The sequence below is a fragment of the Drosophila kikkawai genome, chromosome 3L (assembly GCF_030179895.1).
Source record: "Drosophila kikkawai strain 14028-0561.14 chromosome 3L, DkikHiC1v2, whole genome shotgun sequence".
NCBI classification, from domain to species: Eukaryota; Metazoa; Arthropoda; class Insecta; order Diptera; family Drosophilidae; genus Drosophila; species Drosophila kikkawai.
The window spans coordinates 30,000,493-30,022,380 of record NC_091730.1 but is presented as its reverse complement, the minus strand read 5'-3'; positions in this window follow the sequence as shown (position 1 = coordinate 30,022,380).

Genomic DNA, 21,888 nt, shown 5'->3' with positions numbered 1-21,888 from the left:
TTACTTAATTAGCGACATTAATAGTAACATTAATTAGAGATATACAATCAAAATAATAATTCATCTCCTCCAGTTGCATTTTACAAAATACGGCTAATACTAAAAAGAAATCTATGGTGATAACAATAGCAATCCTTATATAATTATACGATAATTCTACCTAACCACTAAGTCCATTTATCGAAGGACGGCAATTCATTTATATTTGCAAATACCGAAGTTATTATCCGCTTCTCTAAATAGGTAAACAAAAACCGCGGAGAGATCAATCGAAACAGGTAAACAAAGCTGATCTGTCAAAGTGTGGATTCTATTCGACTAGCCGCTCTCCTCTCTTCGCAGTACAAATGCATTTCGCTTTGCGCATAACTTCTTCTGCTCAAACAAAAAGGCCAACTACACCAGGCAACAAACTCAAAGAAATTGGACTGGCCAATGACGAAGATAGAATAGTCGAGTTAAGGAAATTAAAAAGGCAGTGTTTCACTCACGCTTACACATTGATGGTTGCTGCGGATCCCAACGGCGAAAGCGTTTTCCTCGTTGCGGTTTGTTTTTTTAATGTGCACTGAAAAACAAATTTTGGGAAACACCAAAACAAAAATAAAATAAAGCCTTCTCGGTTGCTAATTAAGCCATTTCCTTTACTCACTCATTTCACATCTCTCTTCTTTTTTTTTTTGTTTTCTTTAATTCCGATTTAATTATTATTTTTGGCCTTATAAATTTTCATATCTCTTTTTATTTAATTTACTGTGTATGCCAGAACAGATCGGCGAATGAAAAAGAAGAGAGAAGAGTGTTCACACATGAACATGTAAATAGATAAGATGCATCTGTTAAGCATTAAATAAATCTCTGCCGCAGCGCACTGTACTTGTCTATCTTTAAGTAAACCCGCCACTTGGGCCTGTGTAATACAAGCAACCCGAAATATGACCTCCTGTGAGCGGTCTGGGTTTATTCAAGATATGTGCTATCGGATTGACTGCCCTTATCTCACTTTAAATATTTCCCACGATCGGGAACTGTCCGATGCGTGGGTCTAGAACTAATATCTAAATGTACATTCTCATGTAAGCTATATAAGCTAGGATTGGAATGAAATAAACTAGTTTCTTACAAAAACTCAACGAATGAAGACTTCTCATTTATTTGGAATGCTCTATAATTTTGGTCAATCGAGCCTTCGAAGAAATTTACTTCGATTAACTCTGCAGTTTCCCCCAACATGGTAAGGGACTCAGAGTAAGGCCAGCTCCTTCAAGCGAAGCAAAGTAACACTTGCAGCTAAAAGGTAGCAAAATAATTAACTCTTGTTTTCCCCCACCCGTGGTAAGGAACAGAGTATAAAAAAAAGCAAAAGGATAAAAAAAGAGTCCTTATTGTTTAAAAGCCAAATTAAAAAATAAATATAACAAATATTTATTGTGGGCGTTTTTTCGAGGCCGAAAACATCGAAAAGTCGCAGTAGTAAAAAAAAAAAAGACCTATCGTGACAAATTAAAAAAAAAAATTAAAAAAAATTAAACAAATAAACAATACAGACTCCTCCAAGTGAAGTGCAGTGTAAAGTCAAAAATTAAATATGCAAACACCTCCAAAAAGTGCCAAAGAAAAAATTAAAAACCAAAGACACACAAAAAAAAAAAACATAAAAATAAAAACAACAAACCGAAACCAGACGTATAGAAGGAAGACCGCAGCAGAAACAACAACATCTACATTAAAGACAACGACAGCAGCAGCAACAACAGCAGCAGCGATTACAAATAAATCTGCAACAACAACTACAGCGGTAGCGACGACAGAGGACAAGGAGCAGCTAAGTCTAATTACAAAATTTTTTAATATCTATATATACACAGATACATATAAGTATATACATAGAAGTTAAAGAATTAGGAGAAACCCTGTTATTAAAAAAAAAAAATAATAATAATAATTAGATATATATATATTTTTCTTGTACGCAAAAAAAAAAAAAAAAACAATGTTGTCCGCTGAGTCCATAGCTTTAATTAAAAGGCAGGTAGAGATAACGGAAAGGAGTAGACAATTGTTCAAATTACCCAGCCTTAGTCTGGAATCAATCCGAGAGAATTAAAAGCTAAACGCTGAATGCGTTACAAATCACTCGTCACTGCTGCGGATTGGAGTAGTCGATCACGACTACTTCAAAAACAAGCATTTTGACGAGATGATGTCAGGTTTCAAGGCGATAAAAGAAAAAATGGAGGAAGTGTTTAAAAAGGCAGAAGAGGAGGCAGAGAAAAAAACAAAACAAAAAAAGATAGATCTAGCACTAGAGCAACTAGAGAATTATTTACAAGATACTCTTCTTGCAATTCAGGAGGATAAGGTAAAAACGTTTGACATTACGATCAAAAAAATTAATTTTTATTGGGATAGACTGATTAATTTAAAACAAGTCACCCATATTGATGTCACCGACAGGGCATATGATTCCAGAATCGATGAAGTCGAATTCGATATCGCAACCTTGATTAGCGATATGGAGAGAAAAAAAACTGAGGAAGTTGTGCCATTAAAGGTAGATGTGGCAAATCTCAAAATTGATGATTTGCCAACATTACCAAAAATACAGGTCCCAACGTTTTTTGGAGATTCCAAAGATTGGGACCTATTTTATGACCTCTTCACTGAGCTCATTCATTTAGGGAGGATTAAAGTCCGACCTTAAAATTTAATTACCTCAAGATCTCGGTAAAAGGAGAAGCCAGAAACGTGGTTTCTCACGTATTACTGGGGTCTGGGGAAAATTATGAAGCCGCTTGGGAATTATTAACCAAGCGGTATGAAAATAAACGGAAAATATTTTCCGAACAGCTTAATCGCCTCCTTGAGCTTGAGAATGTGAATCTCGACTCAACAAGGCAATTAAGGATGTTTATTGACTCTATAAATGAGTCAATTCACATGATAAAATTAAAGGCACAAGTTTCCGATGAGGTTGATTTAATCTTTGCACAAATAATTTTAAAGAAATTTAATAAAGAGGCTCTGCAGCTTTACGAGAGCCATACAAAGAAACCAAAGGAAATTCAATCCGATGTAATTGAATTAATTAATTAATTAATAAGCTCTGTTCAGGATGAAAATCCTGTTAAAGTAAATAATGTTAGGAAAAAAGTTTTCACTAGCAATTGTCCCATTTGCAAAGGTTTGGGACACACAGTGGCACAGTGCCAAACATTTATAGCATTAAATCCATCAGAAAGGATGGATAAAACTAAAAAGGCCAAATTATGCTTTAAATGTTTTAATCACGGACATCATATAAAATGTCTAAGCAATATGTCGTGTTCTAGTTGCAAGGGATATCACCATAGCATGCTCCACATAGCACAATATAAAAAAACAGAAAAAGTAAATACGCTAAGGACATCGGATCAAGCCTTATTAGCTACGGCAAGGGTTCAAATAAAGAACTCAAAAGGAAATTACGAAAACTTTAGAGCTTTGATTGACACAGAGTTACAAAGCACAAATATATCAGAAGAATCTGCGCAGGTTCTAAATTTAAAAAAAATCGATCTCAAACAGAGATAAGTGGAGTATCTTCTACTGGAAAGTGCATCTCCAATCACAAAGTCGTAATTTCCATTAAAAATTCTCAAAAAAATTTAATAACTGAAGCAATTATACTCCTAAAGCTTATGAAGGCTCTTCCAGTCAATGTAGTTAAAGTTGACAAAGAACAATGGAAGAAAAATAAGTTAGCTGACCCCGAATTTGATAAGCCTGGTCGTATTGACCTAATCATTGGAGCAGACTTCTATACTCACATTATACAGAATGGAGTTATAAGAATAGACGGGCTCCTTCGGCAAAAAACTCTTTTCGGGTGGATTGTTTATGGGTGTAAAAAATCCAAAGGAAACAAAACAATTGTAGCAACAACAATCGAGCTAAAAGATTAAAAAAAAAACAAGCTATAGCGCGATTTATGAATTTGGAGAAAAAGTTAAAAAGAAATAAAAATCTTAAGGTTGACTATGCTAATTTCATGAAAGAATACATGGACTTAGGACATATGGTTGAAGTGCAAGATGAAGGTAAATATTTTTTACCGCACCAGGCTGTGATAAGAGACTCCGGCCTGACAACCAAATTAAGAGTAGTTTTTGATGCTTCAGCAAAAACTACAAACAATAAAAGTTTGAACGATATAATGTGGGTAGGTCCACGAGTTCAAAAAGATATTTTTGACATTATTGTTAAGTGGGGAAAGTGGGAATTTGTGGTTTCGGTGGACATTGAAAAAATGTACCGTCAGATAAAAATAAATGATGATGATCAAAAATATCAATATATATTATGGAGAAATTCTGCAGAAGAAAAAATTAAAAATTACAAATTGACAACAGTCACTTACGGTACTGCATCTGCACCATATTTGGCTACCAGAGTCTTGGTAGATATTGCAGAAAAATGTGAAAACCAAAAAATCTGTGAAATAATTAGGAATGATTTCTATATGGATGACCTAATGACTGGAGCTGATTCGATAGAAGAAGCCAATAAATTAATAAAACTGGTTTCACAAGAATTGCAGAAAGTAGGGTTCAATTTGAGGAAATGGATTTCCAACGAGCTCAAAATATTAACCACTGTAGAAGACACAGGGGATAATAAGGTTCTCAATATAGTCGAAAATGAAAGTGTTAAGACTTTAGGGCTTAAATGGGAACCAAAAAATGACTTATTTAAATTTAAAGTAAATTATACGGAATCAAGTAGTAAAAACAAAAGAGTTGTATTATCAACTCTTTCGAAAATATACGATCCATTAGGATGGTTGGCATCTGTTACTATTTTAGGAAATCTTTTCATTCAAAAACTTTGGCAAAATAAAATTGAATGGGATCAGGAATTATCCATAGAAGATAAAAATTATTGGGAAAAATATAAAGAAAACTTATTACATTTAAAAAATATTCGAATCCCAAGATGGATTAATTCAAATAATCATACAGTAATACAGATTCATGGATTTGCTGATGCGTCCGAAAAAGCTGCAGTAGTGTATGCTAAAGTTGGAAATAAGGTGAATATAATAGCCAGCAAGAGTAGAGTCAATCCAATAAAAAATAGAAAGACAATTCCCAAACTTGAGCTGTGCGCAGCTCATTTGCTCAGTGAATTGATCCAAAGATTGAATGGATTAACAGTGGTCAGAGTAAGCTCAAATTTATTAGAAGAAGAACGGATGACATTCGGAAACTGACAAATACTGAATGGAACCATGTAAAATCAGAGGACAATCCAGCAGATTTAGCATCAAGGGGAATTGAATAACTGTGATCTTTGGTGGAAAGGTCCAAAATGGCTATATAACCCAAAAGAACTTTGGCCTCGGCAACAAACGGTAGAAGAATTTGTACTAATAAATACAATATTGAATGACGAAATAAATGATCCAATTTACGAATTGATAGAAAGGTATTCCAGTATGGAAAAACTTATACGTATAGTAGCATATATAAATAGATTCATTCAGATGAAAACAAAAAAAGAATGCTATCCATATTTTCTTTCATTAAAAAGTTAAAACAAGCTGAAAGGGTGGTTATAAAGAAACAGCAAGAATATCAATTTAGAGAAGAAATAAGGTGCCTGAAAACCAACAGAGAAATTAAGACAAATAGTAAAATATTGTCACTAAGTCCATTCCTGGACAAGCATGGCGTACTCAGGGTGGGAGGAAGATTACAAAACTCAAATGCAAACATCCAATAATCTTAGGAAAATGTTATCTAACCAACTTGGTAATCAAAAATGCTCATACTGAAACTTGGTATTGGATTTTCGGTTTAAAAAATTCGCTTAAACGGTATTTCAGAGAATGTGTAAAGTGTGCTATGTACAGACAGAATACAGCCCAGCAAATTATGGGTAACTTGCCAGAATATAGAGTTACAATGTATTTTCCCTTCCTAAATACTGGAATAGATTTCGCAGGTCCTTATTATGTTAAATGCTCAAAAAATCGTGCACAAAAAACATTTAAAGGATACGTTGCCGTATTCGTTTGTATGGCCACCAAAGCCATACATTTAGAAAAGGTAAGCGATCTAACTTCTGACACATTTTTAACAGCGCTCAGAAGATTCATAGCTTGTTATGTCCCTAGAAGGACCTGTGTGACATCTGGGCTAGCTCCGGCTAGCTCTGTCCTCGGGCCGTAGGTTCCCTAACCCTTGCCCGTCACACACACAACAAAAAACATCGAGAGTCGACGTTTTACAACACTATAAACACACAAAACCAATTCAATAGCCTCCCACACACACTGACATAAATACTCCTCCTGCTGGACTGGAGGCCACATGCTCATCCCTTCCCTACCGTGCAGTCTGTTCGCATGTTGCTTTAATGTTTTTTTAACAGCTGCCCCTTGACAAACACACACCCACAAATCTACCCACTCATTCCCCCCGGTTCACCCTCTTCCTCCCAAAATAAATTCTATTCCATGTTCATGTTTTCTATTTCAGCTTATATTTATGTTAACAATCATAATTTTTAAATTTTTGTATTCTTGGTGCCAAGTATGGCTTGCTTATAGCATTTATGTGTTGATTTCTTGTGTATATATATTTAATTGTTAATTTCATAAGACGCACTTTGTAAATTAATCAAATTCCCACTGTAAAGATATGCGGACCTACCCGTAAGAGCTCTCAAGAGGGGGTTCGCGGGGAAAAATAATCATATATAGAAGACAAGAGAAATAAATATGCCACACAAAATTTCACCGACAAAATTATACACAGGTTGTTTGCATACCAATTAAATAAATAAATAAATCTGGCAGGAATATAAATTAACATAAATAAATAAAAGAAAAAATATGGACAAATAACAAAAATAAATAAATAAATAAAAGTTGATAAATAAATACGCAACTAAATAATATATCCACAATGAATAATTGAATAAAATATTAATTAAAAGTTGTTGCGAATAAATATATCTATAAAAAATATTTGTTTAAAAATTCCCAGACAAAAACACAAAAAAAAAAATATCTACACACTAAAACTGGAACTAAAACTATACAAAAAAAATTCTGAAGCCTTCTGGCTCCCGGTGCCGCCACTTGGGAGGCGTGTCGGTCTTCCACGACGAAAAAACGAAAAAAGGTATACTCTATATGCCTCCAAATTAAATGGTCGGTTTCGCCGCCGTTGGGGTTAGGGCGAGCCTATATCTTGGAGTCACTTCAATCCTCAAGAATCCACAAAAACTGGGCCTGGTCCATTTAATGACCTGGCCAATCTCGTCCTGCGAGGACTGGGTCTGGTCGAGTCTTTCGATTTCCTCGATCCGGCTTCCCGTCCTCGCTTCCTTTCATGTCCCTGGGTTGGTGGTTGGAGTTAGGTTAAGAGTGCACTAATCTCGTTTTTTTAAAACAAAATTGTTTTATTTAATATATATTATTAAATTTTCCGCGCACCCGCAAAAATTTTCAAATTTTCGGCCGTAGCACTGCGCCTATTCGCTCCCGCTGAATCGATTTAAATGTCCTATCACCCTTTTTCCTTTCTCCTTCTCTTTCTCCCTCTTTCTTTTAGCACGAACCCCGATGTTCCAGCTTCAAACCATTCCGGGTCAAAAACCTTGGTGGAGCTCAGATATTCCTCTCTCTTCGGAACGGGGTGGCATCCGCAGGCACCGCTTAGCTCTCCCCGATTATTTTAAGTGGCCATAACACCACACTGACAAGGAAAATTGTTTACGACTGAATTGGCAGTGAAAAACTGGCCTAAAGAGATTCTGTTTGCGAAGGATGTCAACACAGGGCCTTATTGGATACCTAGAAAGCGCCCAACGAGGGAGACCACCCACTGAAGAGTCTGGAATCGACCCTGGAGTCCCTCCCGAAGGAAGACTGTACCTCTGTTTTTGTTTTCATCCGGCGTGAGCAGCGACTGCCTCTTGAAGTGCCTGATTTATATTGCTTCTCTCTTCCAGGCTCTCTTCGATGGTCGTCCTTTCTTCCTCCAGGTTGTAGGGCGCAGTCCACTTCCGTCCTAGCTTTCCCTATTGCTTCAGGTCTCTGACGTGAACTACACCGGCGAACTTCCCATTCATGTCCTCCACCTCGTACATGTGATTTCCTATGGGCCTCCGAATCCGACATTTCAGGAACTTTCTAGCGAACTTAGCGTTAAAGCTCCTTCCAAAGTCGCTCAGAACATGGTTCCTTCTGAACGCCTCTTGTCCGGGGTGAAAGGTTACCGCTCGCGTCCGACGGTCGAAGTATTTTGCGCTGTCTTCATGTGCCTCATGTAGGTTCCGCCTTAAGGTATTCCTCAGCACTGCCATTCTCTCCCCTGGTTCAAAGCCCTCGAGCTCATTATCCTCCAGGGCCTGTAGCTTTCGTGCCAACCGGAATCGGCCCCACTGGAGAACATGTTCTGCCCAAACAAGGCAAAATACGGTGTCACCCCCGTAGCTTGGTGAACCGAACTTCTCAACGACGCCTCTGTTGGAGGGGGGCGGCTTTAAGCTGAAATGCACTCGATAAATAATAACACGTAGACTTGTCGGGGTTTTACGCGACGTGCGTCGGGATATTTATTTAGTCGTAGGTAAATTGGTACTAACACAATACAAAGAAATTAAAGCTAGGGAGAGCGGATTGGAAGCTCTTTGGACTGGAAGTCCGGAGGAAGAGGGAGAGAAAAGGAGAGCGTACGGGATCACACTGGCTCCCGAAATTAAACGCCTTTCTGGCGTGAACATTCTCCCCCCCCCCCCCCTTGCGAGGATACGCAGCAAAAGTAACAGCAAGGATTAGCTCTGGAAAGCGTAGGATAACGCTGAGCACTCGTTGGCATGGAGAAGAGTGTGGTGATCCTGTCCACACGACTGGCATCGGTCTTTACTACGACACGATCCCCCGGAATGGTGGTGGGCCAGGCAGTTGACGCAGTACTTCTTTTCTATGACTGCCTGGAGCCGTTTCTCAGCGCTAAGGCGCAGAAACCGGTGGCATTTCCGAAGAGGATGGTTCCCTTGGCAGACTCGGCATTGGTAGGATAAAATACCTCGGGAACGTCTGCTCTTGCTATCGTCGTATGGAACCCAGTAATTGGAGGAATCGGCAGAAGTGGTCACTCGTGTGGAGAACGAGGAAATCCTTTGGATGGGTGCAGGAATTTGTGGTGCGTCATCACGAGGATTCGGAACACTGGACGAAGTGTTGCTTGGATGCAACAATGTGTGATGCCGACCGTGACAAGTAAGACAGCTGTGGGCGCTTGTGCAATTACGGAGTGGATGACCGCTTGCAAAGCAATTTAAGCACAACTCCTTTTTCTCAATGTACGAAGTTCGATTTTCTATCGTCATCTGGAGGAAGCGTGGACATTTACGCACTGGATGGTTCTCTGCAGAACACAAATCGCATCTTTTGGATATGGGAACAATCCGCGTACTAAAGGATTTTAGTACTCGCGGTGCCACGATGGATTTTGTCGGGTTGGACGGACTGAGGTGTATCGTAGGAGGTTGAATAGAATTTATACATTCCAGAGTTCTATGGCGCTCAGTAAAGGGGCCCATCCACAGTAGAACTTGTTGGCCGAGCATGTTGAGCTCGACGAAATTTTCATCGTTAGTGGGAGTGCTCGCGTACAAATTTCGTGTTGGTCGAGCCGCTCGAACGAAATAGAAATCATTCTATCTAGCTTGTGTTCGCAACAACATGCTCGACAATGGATGGCAACGCTGGCACGAACATCACTTGAAGCAAAAGTTTGTAGCGACAACACCTAGTATCGGAGCTGTAAAATGTCAAAACAATTTATGCAAGAATTTATTTATTGCTTGCAAAATGAGCAATCTTTGTGGCAAACAAAAAGCGATGCGTACAAAAATAAGAATTTAAGGAATGCTGCGTGGGAAGTGCTTCTTAATAAGTACAAGGAAACGCCAAGAAACCGAGGGACGAAGCTGACATTTATGCTGAAGGGTGGGCTACAATGTACAGGGAGCTAAGCAAGGAGCAGCGGCTATACGCTAAAAAGGGTATAGATGAGATCCTCATGCAAGGTCGAATGAATATGCTCTCATACCAAGGAGTGTCAAACATTGCCAATATACCAAACAATCTAAGTCCTCAAGTTCAGATGCCAACGCATGTCTATCCGCGACAGCACATTTATCACACGAGCACTCCACTGACGAGTGCCTCCAATACAAGTGACTCCAATACAAGATCGTCATTTATGACTCTTCATTCCCTGGATCAGAATACTCCAGTAATTATTACGGATAATAGGAATGTCAGTCCCCAATCATTTGCTGAATTGTTCAACAGTAATGAATACGCTTAACGATATATATAAATAAAAAAAATTTAATAAAATATAAATAAAAAGTAAAAATACCTTGATGTACGGCTTTAGCATTTTAATTATTGCTCGACATGTTTCAATAACGATGCGTCCTAGGCTCTGGGGCGAAATTCCTGTTCAAAATTTTAGGTCTTCGTAGCTTTGACCACTAGCCAAGAAACGCAAAGTCGCTGACAGGCGTTCGTTCGCGCTTATTGCGTCACGCATTTGTGTGTCCTGTCTTCGGATTTCTGGCTCTACCAACTTCAAGAGTTCTTCATATGTACCACTGTCCATGCGAAGAAAGTTTTTGAAGTCCACAGGAGACGTTTCTTCCAACTCCTTCAGTAGATTCGTGTGGGTGAATCTTTGCCTCTTTGCGTACCACTCTTTCATCCACATATTGTGCTTCCGTTTTTGCGCTTCCTCTTTCTTTTTTTTCTTTTCGAGGCAAACATTAATTGCCAAAAGTGCAATTACAGTGCCGTTGTCGTCGTCCGGTGCCATGTTTACTTCTCAAAGATTTCCCAGCAAATGATGTTTGGAAGCATGTTGACTAGTAGTTGGTGGCAAATGAAAATTTTGCTCGACGAGCGGCTCGGCCAACATGTTCTACTGTGGATGGGCCCCTTAAGGAAAGAATCTAATTCTAGCCACGTCGGAATTTCGGTTTTATTTGGTAAGGACTGCTCCCATAATGAGAGCGTCAGCTTTGGAAGCTTCGTGGAACACAAATAAACCAATAGACAATCCCAATTATCCGTAGGAAGGCCGGACAGAGTTAGGGATGTGAGGCAATTTTGAATTGTATTCTGCAGCTCCTTCAAGGCTGCCGAGGATTCGCGTTCGATGGATTGTATGTTTAGTAATTTCTTCAGTTGGCTGTTCACCAACGCGCGTTTATTTTCGAAACGCTCAGTTAGGTTTCCCCATGCTGAGCGGAAACCGTCATTGGTGAGTGACGAATTGGAAACTATAGAATGAGCTTCACCACTAGTCTTGGCATTTAAATAGAACAACTTTTCTACAGGGGTCAGCGTAGGATTGTCGATATAGACCGCTGTGAAAAGGTCTCGGAAAGTCGGCCAGCGAAGATAATCGCCCGAGAAAACTTCCGTTTCGCACGGAGGAAGCCGACAGCCAGACGGAAAGGAATTTTGGGGCGCAGGAGGTTGGACTGGAGCTGCTTTAGCAGAGATCGTATTGATCTGTTCCATGAACTTAGCGGCACACCGTTCATAAATGGAATAGGTGTCGTCGTATTTTGCCTTAAGGATAGGCAAGGTGTCTGCAGCGCCCTCGAAGCCAACTGAAATTAGCTCTGAACAAGCTTCGTACTCTGTCTCGACCTTGTCCCATAGCGCTCGGACTTGGTCGAGATGGATTTGATAAGAGTACTTGGATGGAGTGGGTGCTGCTGGATTGCAGACTCTGGACTCGAAGTGACTCAAACGGTCACAGATCAAAGTAAATTTGTTTAAAATAGTAGAAGTCATTTTGGATATTTTTTTTTTTTTACAAAAAATTTAATATAAATATATGTATATTACGAATTCATTTATGGGTAGAAGCTGGATTGGGAATTTAGGAACCAATCGGACTCGTAATAATTATATTTGAAAAATTTAATTTTTTCCGTTGGAATTTAAAACGGAAATATGCAAATTAATACAATAATTCCGGTCAGCAGCGAATAATATACGGTCACACTAATGCGGATACGGAAGCGCACTTGGATTTCTAACTTAATTCGTTAGTTGGAATTTTAATATAAAATAATTTAAAATTATTTTATTTATCTGGACTTATGTGATTGACCGGTGCTGTATTTCGGAACCAATACGTGTGTGTGTCTATTTGTGCACTTGCCGTATGCAAGTGCAAAATAGCGGAGATAAGGAGAGGCCGAAAAATTGACAAATATCGGAGCGTCGTATGCAGACGATTATGTATGTATGTAAATACTTGGGTGAAGCTCAGCTCAGGATAGAGCAAGGGAGTATATAAATAAATATACAAATGAAGTTGGCGTTGCGGTGAATATATTTATTTATAGGAGCTGTGGACTGTAATTATATATTATCTTTTTTTAGATTTATTATACATATACTCAGAAGTAGAAGTCGTTGAAGATCAGTAGTGTGGACTGTATTGCAAAATATATGTACGTACGTACGTATGTACATATATAAATGTAAATAAATGCAAGCGGAACACAGCGAACATAAAGGAATTTAGAACAATTCGGAACTGAAAGTTTCACTGTGGCTTAGGCATTTATTGAAACAAACACTTTATGAATTTTGGAACCCGTAGATCTAGTATAGAAATTATTTGGATATAATTTCTCGAATTGGGGAAATGTCAATGTTGACAGCGATTGTAGTCTTGTGGAGTGGACTGTATTGAATATGTATGTAAATGTAAATAAATGCTAGCGGGAACACAGTTAACGAAGAGGAATTGAGAACTATTGGACTTAAATTCTCACTGTGGCTATTACATTTATTTATTTATTTAAACACACACTTTTGGATTTCGGCACAGAAACACAAATGTAGAAAATTTGGAAACCGAATTATTTTGAATTTGGAATTGGAAATTATGCTGCCGTGTGTCGGATCAATCGGACTTGGATTTAGACAATAATCATACAGAGAAGTTAAGACGAATTGAGTTTCGCAAAACCTAACTGTATGACCGGCAGCAAAAATGTAATGGACTTATCTGGTGCGGTGTTAAAGCCACCGGAGCTGCTGGTGGATGAAATCCGGCTCTGATGGACCAAATGTTGGAGGGGGGCGGCTTTAAGCTGAAATGCACATAAATAATAACACGTAGACTTGTCGGGGTTTTACGCGACGTGCGTCGGGATATTTATTTAGTCGTAGGTAAATTGGTACTAACACAATACAAAGAAATTAAAGCTAGGGAGAGCGGATTGGAAGCTCTTTGGACTGGAAGTCCGGAGGAAGAGGGAGAGAAAAGGAGAGCGTACGGGATCACACTGGCTCCCGAAATTAAACGCCTTTCTGGCGTGAACAGCCTCTATCTCTGGAAGATATATGTCCCAATCTCTGTGGTCCTCCTCCAAGTATGCACGGATCGCGTTTAGCACCGATTGGTTGACCCGTTCCGCCGCGTTTGATTGGGGGGAGTAAACTGCCGTCCTGACATGCCGGTTCTCATACTGATCGACCATTTCCTGAAACCTTTTCGCCACGAACTGTTTCCCGTTGTCTGAGTGGATGATTTCTGGAACACCAAACGTGTGGAAGATCTCCTTGGTCAAAAATTTAATCACTTCCACCGTTGTCGCCTCCTTCATCGCTTTTAGAAACGCGAATTTTGAGAAGTGATCGACCACGAAATATATATGCGTGGCCTTTCCTAGAGCGAGGATACTTTCCCAGAAAGTCAATGTTCAGTTTCTGGAACGGCCGATACGTGACAGTCTCTCCCCCTAGGCCTGGCTTAGGACCTCCATACGCTGGCTTTTTCTCCTTGCACACCTTGCAGTCCCTGATAAAGTTCCGGACCTGAGCCACCATGGCTGGCCAATGGAAGCATTGCCGTAATCGATGCAGGGTCTTTGCCATGCCGCCATGAGACTTCGTCGGTGGTGAATGTGCTTGCTCAATCAACGTCTGACCCAACGATATTGGAACCCACATCTTCCAGCTGTTTTCCTCGAGCTCTGGCTTGCTGCTAGTTATGGCCCGCTTGAATACAAACCCATCCACCACTTTGAGGTCCGGCCGCTGGTCCTTTTCCGCTTCGATCACATCTCATAGCTCCCGATACTCCTCTGACTCAAACTCAGTGGTCTGAAATCCCAGCATCCATTCGTCCCCCGTGTCCTCCAGCGATTCCACCATTCTGGATAGGGTGTCCGCCACGAAGTTTTCCGACACTTTCCGGTGCTGAATGCAGAAGTAATATGCCTGCAGCTGCAGCGACCACCTAGCCAACCTTCCACTCAAATCCTTCAAGGACATTAGCCACTTGAGGCTTGCGTGGTCCGTGATCACGGTGAATGGCATGAGCTCGATGTATGGCCGGAATCGTTTGATCGCTACAACTGCCGCAAAGCATTCCTTCTCAGTGACGCTATAGTTTCTCTGACACTGATTGAGCTTCTGGGACATAAAGGCTATCGGTCGCTCGCTGCCGTCTGTTTCCTCCTGAAATAACACAGCCCCCACTCCGGAATCTGACGGATCACACTGGACAAAGAATCTTTTTGAAAAATCCGGGTGTGTCAGTACTGGTGCCGTCATGAGTGCCTTCTTTAAGGAAACGATCGCTCGTTCAGCCTCCGCCGTCATTTTGAACTTTTGTCCTTTTTTTAATGTATCAGTCAGCGGTGCTGCGAGGTCTGCGAAACCCTTGATGAATCTTCTGTACCATCCCGCCGTGCCTAAGAAGCTTCTAACTACACGCATACTCCGGGGAATGCCCAGGTTCTGGATCGCCTCTACTTTCCTTGGGTCTGTCTTCAGGGCTCCCCCGCCTATGATAAAGCCAAGATATCGGAGTTCCTTGAAGCAGAAATGCGACTTCTTCCACCCAATTGTCAAGCCTGCTTCCCTCAAAAGATCCGCTACCTGTTGGAGCGTCTCCAAATGCTCTTCGAAAGTCGGAGAAACCACCAACAGGTCATCTAGGTACATGAACACCTTTTATCTCAACCTCTGTGGGATTACCTTGTCCATGAGCCGGCACAGGCGTTGCGCTGCTTTTGTTAGGCCAAACGGCATCGTCACAAAGTGGTATAGAGGACGTCCTGGCACTGTAAAGGCCGTATACTTTCGGCTCTTCTCTTCCAGCTCAATTTGCCAAAAAGCATGCTTCAGGTCCACGCTAGATATGTACTTTGTCGTATTAATCCGGCTCAGTATACCTTCGATGCTTTGTTGTGGATAGGCATCTTGCTTTTGTTGAGCTTCCTGGCATCTAAACAAAGGCGATTTTTCCCGGGCTTTCTTACAAGTGTTATCGTATTACTCCAGGCGCTGTCACTTTCCTCTATTACGCCTAACCGGAGCATCTCGTCGACTTCCTCGTAGATCAGGGACTGCACTGCTGGTGACACCGGATAGTGTTGTCGATCCTTTACCGTTACTGCTCCTTCTACCAGGTCTATCACGTGTTTCATTTTGCTCGTTCTTCCTAGGCCGTTCGCTTCAAAGGTCAAGAAGGACTCGCAAATTCCTTGGAGCCTTTCTTTCTGCTCCTTGGTAAGGTCGTGTGGCTCCGGTTCCTCTTTCTGCTCTCTTTCCGGGATTATCTCCTCCTGAATCGAGTCTAGGTCGAACACCTCTGACGCTATCTGGAAACTTTTCCAAAAGTCGACTCCTAGGTACAACTCCTGTTCCAGAGATGGGCACAAAAACAAATTCATCATTACCGTGGCATTTCTATAAGTTATTGGTATTGTGGCTTTGCCGAGGATCGACTGTGCTGCCCCGCTTGCGGTTTTCACCTTCGCATAGTATGGCTTCTACGTGATATCTATCCCTAGAATCCCTATTCTAGGAGTTCTCTTCAACCTTTTCCTAGCAAGCTAACAGATGCTCCAGAATCCAATAGCCCACGCAGAGTCTTTCCCGAGATTTGGATCGATGCATATGGTCTCGGATCAGGCGTTCTACCGCATCTTCCTACGGAATTCAACGACTGCTGAACTCGGGATCGCTCCAGCCTTCTTCTCCGGAATCGTTCTCTGGCTTTTTGTACCCTCTTTGACACTAGTGTCATTCCCGCTAGTCTGTTACTCCAAAATATCCTTTCACGTTCTTCCTTGTATCGGCGCACTCGCTCGCTTAGGGTCAGGTACAGCCTGTCTGGTCTCTGCACGCTCGGTCGAGTGTCCTGCTAGCTTTCCTTTCCTATGTTCGTGGTCTCCTCTCGGGCTCTCTTGTGGAACGCGGTTCGCCCGTCACAGCTGCGCTCCTCCCGGTGTTTCCCGTCTTGCAATTCGGACACTTGGGTGTTACTGTATTCGGCAAACCGCATTTGTAGCAGAACAACTTCCGCTGCACTACCTCGCACTCCTGATACCCGTGCCCACTTTGCTGGCAGTTCCAGCAGACCAGCAGTTTTTTCGGCGCTACCCCTACGATGGCTTCAACCGCATCTTCGGAATCTGGATGGGATTCTATGTCGCTGGTCGCAAAATTTCGAATTTCCTCCACCCTGTCCATTCGCTGTTCCGGCCTGGGCCTGTAGGTAGCATGTAATCGCGTCCGCTGTCTGCCGTGCTCCGGGTCTAGTGTTCTCTGCGCTTCCTTACACTCGTCATGCAGGTGCTCCAGCGTATAAGCTCGAATTGGATAAACCCATTGCCTGATAGGCTCGGCCAGATTCCGTTTTGCTGTTTTTATAACCCAATCCTGTTCCATCCCGCTGACCATGGAAGCAACTAGCCTCCTAAGCGTCGTAAAATAATCGTCCAGCGACTCTCCGGGCCTCTGCTTCCTCTCGGCTATGTCCTGGATCCAGTCATAGTCGCTCCGCTTATCGCAGAAACGGCGTTCGAGAGCGTGCTTCAGCTCCTCCCAAGACCTGGGCTGCTTAGTGCGGATTAGGAGCCAGTACCACTCCGATGCATCCTCTACCAGCAAGCGATGGAAATCCCGTAACAACTCCGGCAACGGCATCCCGTAATGGTGTTGGAGGTGTTCAACTCTGAACAGGAAATCCTCCACATTAATGCCTCGAGAGTTGCCCGTGAACTGGAACCCCCATTTGTCCAAAGGCACATCTTGTCGGGTGCGACTTGAGGGTCTTCCGTCCGGATTGACCATTGTTCCTGCCTTGGAAATTTCCACATCCGCCTTCTGGATCAATGCTGCGGGACCTTGTTCGGTTTCCTGGTCCTGGAAAGTTATAGGGGTCCTGCATCTGCGCGATTCCGTGTGTCCTTCCGTTTCCGGGTCTTCCTTGCAGCCGCTGATTTGCCTGGATTGTGGAATTTTGGGCCACATTCTGTCCGAATGCCTGCCAGGAGTTCCTCTGCGAGTTGTTCTGTCCATTGGTACCATAGTACGGAATCCCTGATCCAGTCTTAGTCCTCGGTTTTGTTCCTTCTCCACGTCCGATATCTGGCCTTCTTTCTGACCCGCCTGCGTGGCCCCCGACTTGTTTGACGATGTCTCCGAAGCCGCGTCTCGACGATCCAGCTTTTTCATCATGTCGGCAAAGCCTGCCCTGATGCACTGGTCGATACGGACATCCATCAGGTGCGTCATGTCCACCCGAGTTTGTTCTTGGGAGGCATGTATCATGTTTAATGTTTGTTTAATGACCGATAATGACCGTTTTCCATGCTGAACTGCTCCTGAATCGGGTCCAAATGAATGTGTGAGTACACGTTAGGGGTGCTTTCGGAATCCAGGTTCAGGCTCCGTGGAACGAACCTCCTCTGTTGCACACTTAATCGGCTCCCGTCCGACTCTGGTCTCGATCCTATCGCACCTTCCTCTCCCTGACCTGCCTCAGTATTAGCCTGCTCAGCCATGTTGAGGCGTGACGACTAATCAGAAAAGGAATTGACTCAGCAAAACGCAACCAACAACAACACAAATACAAAAAAAAACAAAACTCGACGGATTCCCAATCAAATTTTTCTTTTATATATATATTGGAAGAAAGAAGATCCCCGGGTTGTGAGGGGTTTGTGTGTGATTTATAAATAAACATTTATGCCATGTATGTGTGAGTAAACCAACCAACAAAACAAAAACAAACGCTGCCTGGCCTGTGAACTACCAAAAATCATCAATTGGCTTGATGGTTTGTAGTTAGGTACGCCAGTAAACATTAAAACTAATTATTCCCTTTTTGTTTCAGACGGACTCCTGCCTCGGATAAGATGCCACTCCCTACTCCATGTTCGGTAGCCGAGGTCATCATATTCATCCTTCTGAGCGCTTCCAAAGGCTCACCAAACGTTACCCTGGGTCGTCAGATTTTGCAGGATTATCTTTTTGCCGCATCCCAAAAAGGAAAAATTAGATACTTTAATTTGCTAATTCATTTATTTATTTTTTTTTTATATATATTTATGTCCCCCTTTTATTAATTTTTTTTGAGTATTTTGTAATGTATGCGTCCTAATTTTTATAACTAGCTGCAATTCTTAATTCATTTCCTATTTAATGTTATGTTACTGTCCCATGTCATTTGTCATTCTGCGCGTATTATCGCAGGTTTTTAATTTGTTTAATGTCGCAGTTGACCCCTCCCTTTTTGCTGATCGCAATATGCCATGGCTTAGATTCCTGGCACAGTCGTCTGCTTTTTTCCTGTCCTTGTCCTTAATTATCAATTTTAAATCTGAATTATAATTCTATTCCTATCCTACTTATGGCTATATCACAGATTTATATCACACATGGTTAAATTGTTCCTTTTTATCACAGTTCGCAAATCAGCTTCTTAACAGCTGCTAATGTCGTCCTTGTGCTTCAGGAGCAAATACCAAACGTGGTATAAGTCTTGTTGCCACTTAAACATTTTTTTGGTTTGTGGGTCCTTCTTCCCGGCGAGAGACCTCTCGAGCGATCACCCGCTCCTATCCAGACCCACTAACCAGAAATATGCCTCCTTATTATCCTAAGCAGGATATAGTGCTGCCATTTAAAATTGGGCGCCATATTGTTATGTCCCTAGAAGGACCTGTGTGACATCTGGGCTAGCTCCGGCTAGCTTTGTCCTCGGGCCGTAGGTTCCCTAACCCTTGCCCGTCGCACACACAACAATAAACATCGAGATTCGATGTTTTACAACACTATAACACGCGCGGCTTACATTTAAACACACAAAACCAATTCAATAGTCTCTCACACACACTGACATAAATACTCCTCCTGCTGGACTGGAGGCCACATGCTCATCCCTTCCCTACCGTGCAGTCTGTTCGCATGTTGCTTTAATGTTTTTTTAACAGCTGCCCCTTGACAAACACACACCCACAAATCTACCCACTCATTCCCCCCGGTTCACCCTCTTCCTCCCAAATTAAATTCTATTCCATGTTCATGTTTTCTATTTCAGCTTATATTTATGTTAACAATCATAATTTTTAAATTTTTGTATTCTTGGTGCCAAGTATGGCTTGCTTATAGCATTTATGTGTTGATTTCTTGTGTATATATATTTAATTGTTAATTTCATAAGACGCACTTTGTAAATTAATCAAATTCCCACTGTAAAGATATGCGGACCTACCCGTAAGAGCTCTCAAGAGGGGGTTCGCGGGGAAAAATAATCATATATAGAAGACAAGAGAAATAAATATGCCACACAAAATTTCACCGACAAAATTATACACAGGTTGTTTGCATACCAATTAAATAAATAAATAAATCTGGCAGGAATATAAATTAACATAAATAAATAAAAGAAAAAATATGGACAAATAACAAAAATAAATAAATAAATAAAAGTTGATAAATAAATACGCAACTAAATAATATATCCACAATGAATAATTGAATAAAATATTAATTAAAAGTTGTTGCGAATAAATATATCTATAAAAAATATTTGATTAAAAATTCCCAGACAAAAACACAAAAAAAAAAAAATATCTACACACTAAAACTGGAACTAAAACTATACAAAAAAAATTCTGAAGCCTTCTGGCTCCCGGTGCCGCCACTTGGGAGGCGTGTCGGTCTTCCACGACGAAAAAACGAAAAAAGGTATACTCTATAGGCCCTCCCGCAACATGAAAAGTGCTGGCGACCGCTCTAGGGGCACCTATGCCTCCAAATTAAATGGTCGGTTTCGCCGCCGTTGGGGTTAGGGCGAGCCTATATCTTGGAGTCACTTCAATCCTCAAGAATCCACAAAAACTGGGCCAGGTCCGTTTAATGACCTGGCCAATCTCGTCCTGCGAGGACTGGGTCTGGTCGAGTCTTTCGGTTTCCTCGATCCGGCTTCCCGTCCTCGCTTCCTTTCTTGTCCCTGGGTTGGTGGTTGGAGTTAGGTTTAGAGTTGCACTAATCTCGTTTTTTAAAACAAAATATATATATTTAATATAATATATATTATTAAATTTTCCGCGCACCCGCGAAAATTTTCAAATTTTCGACTGTAGCACTGCGCCTATTCGCTCCCGCTTAATCGATTTAAATGTCCTATCACCCTTCTTCCTTTCTCCTTCTCTTTCTCCCTCTTTCTTTTAGCACGAACCCCGATGTTCCAGCTTCAAACAATTCCGGGTCAAAAACCTTGGTGGAGCTCAGATATTCCCCTCTCTTCGGAACGGGGTGGCATCCCTGTCCGATATTGCTTACGTTGTTACACGATATATCGGCAGGCACCGCTTAGCTCTACCCCGATTATTTTAAGTGGCCATAACAAGCTAGACGCGGAAAATGTGCGAATATCTATTCTGATAACGGAACTAACTTTGTAGGATCTGCAAGAAAATTAGATCAAGACTTATTTAATGCAATACAGGAAAATATAGCGATTGCAGCGCAGCTAGAGAAGGATAGGCAGGACCTCACTTTGGAGAGCGAATAATCGGAGACAGTAGTTTGACATACGAAGAAATGTCAACGCTTCTGTGTCAAATAGAAGCATGTTTGAATTCAAGACCATTATATACCATAGTTGACGAAATGGACCAACAAGAGGTTTTAACGCCAGGTCACTTTTTGATTGAAAGACCCCCCTTAGAAATAGTCGAAGCAATGGAAGATGAGAGAATTGGAAATTTGGATAGGTGGAAACTAATCCAAAAAATGAAAAAAGATTTCTGGGTGAAGTGGAAAAATGAATATTTGCATACACTTCAGCTAAGAAATAAATGGAAAAGGGAATGCCCTAACATAGAAGAAGGGCAAATTATATTATTAAAGGATGAAAATTATCATCCAGCTAGATGGCCTTTAGGAAAGGTAGAGAAAATCCATAAGAGGAATGGTGATAAAGTCCGAGTGGTTGAGATAAAAACACAAGATGGATTTATCACAAGACCCATTACTAAAATTTGTCCCTTGGAAGAAATAAGGTCCGTGGATAATAGAGAGGTTAACCCCCAGCCAAAAAGGAAAACTAGAGCCACATCAAGCTAGCGTAATCATGGCAATGCTAAAATATCGATAAATAAAGAAATATCGACATAGAGTAAATAATTGCGAAAGGGTACAATCCGGAATCATAGGCCTATTTGTTGACATCAATATGGGTGACTTAATCCTAACATGCTAAAGCCCAGTCAGTTAAAACTATAAACTTCCTAAATAAACGACTTATTGTCAGATAATTTAGTGTTGCTAGGAAAATGGACAGACACTGATTTAAAGAAATTTATACATTACTAAGCTAGAGGACTCTTCGTTGACAGGAAGCAGATTATGAATACAAAAATCCCTTGTTTAGTAGGCATGTTTCAGTGTTTTATAGAACTAGTAGCTCACCACACGATTCAGTTAGAAGATCAAGGGACAATATTCTTGGCATATATAGGTGAAGTTAATGAAATACCTAATGTAATATT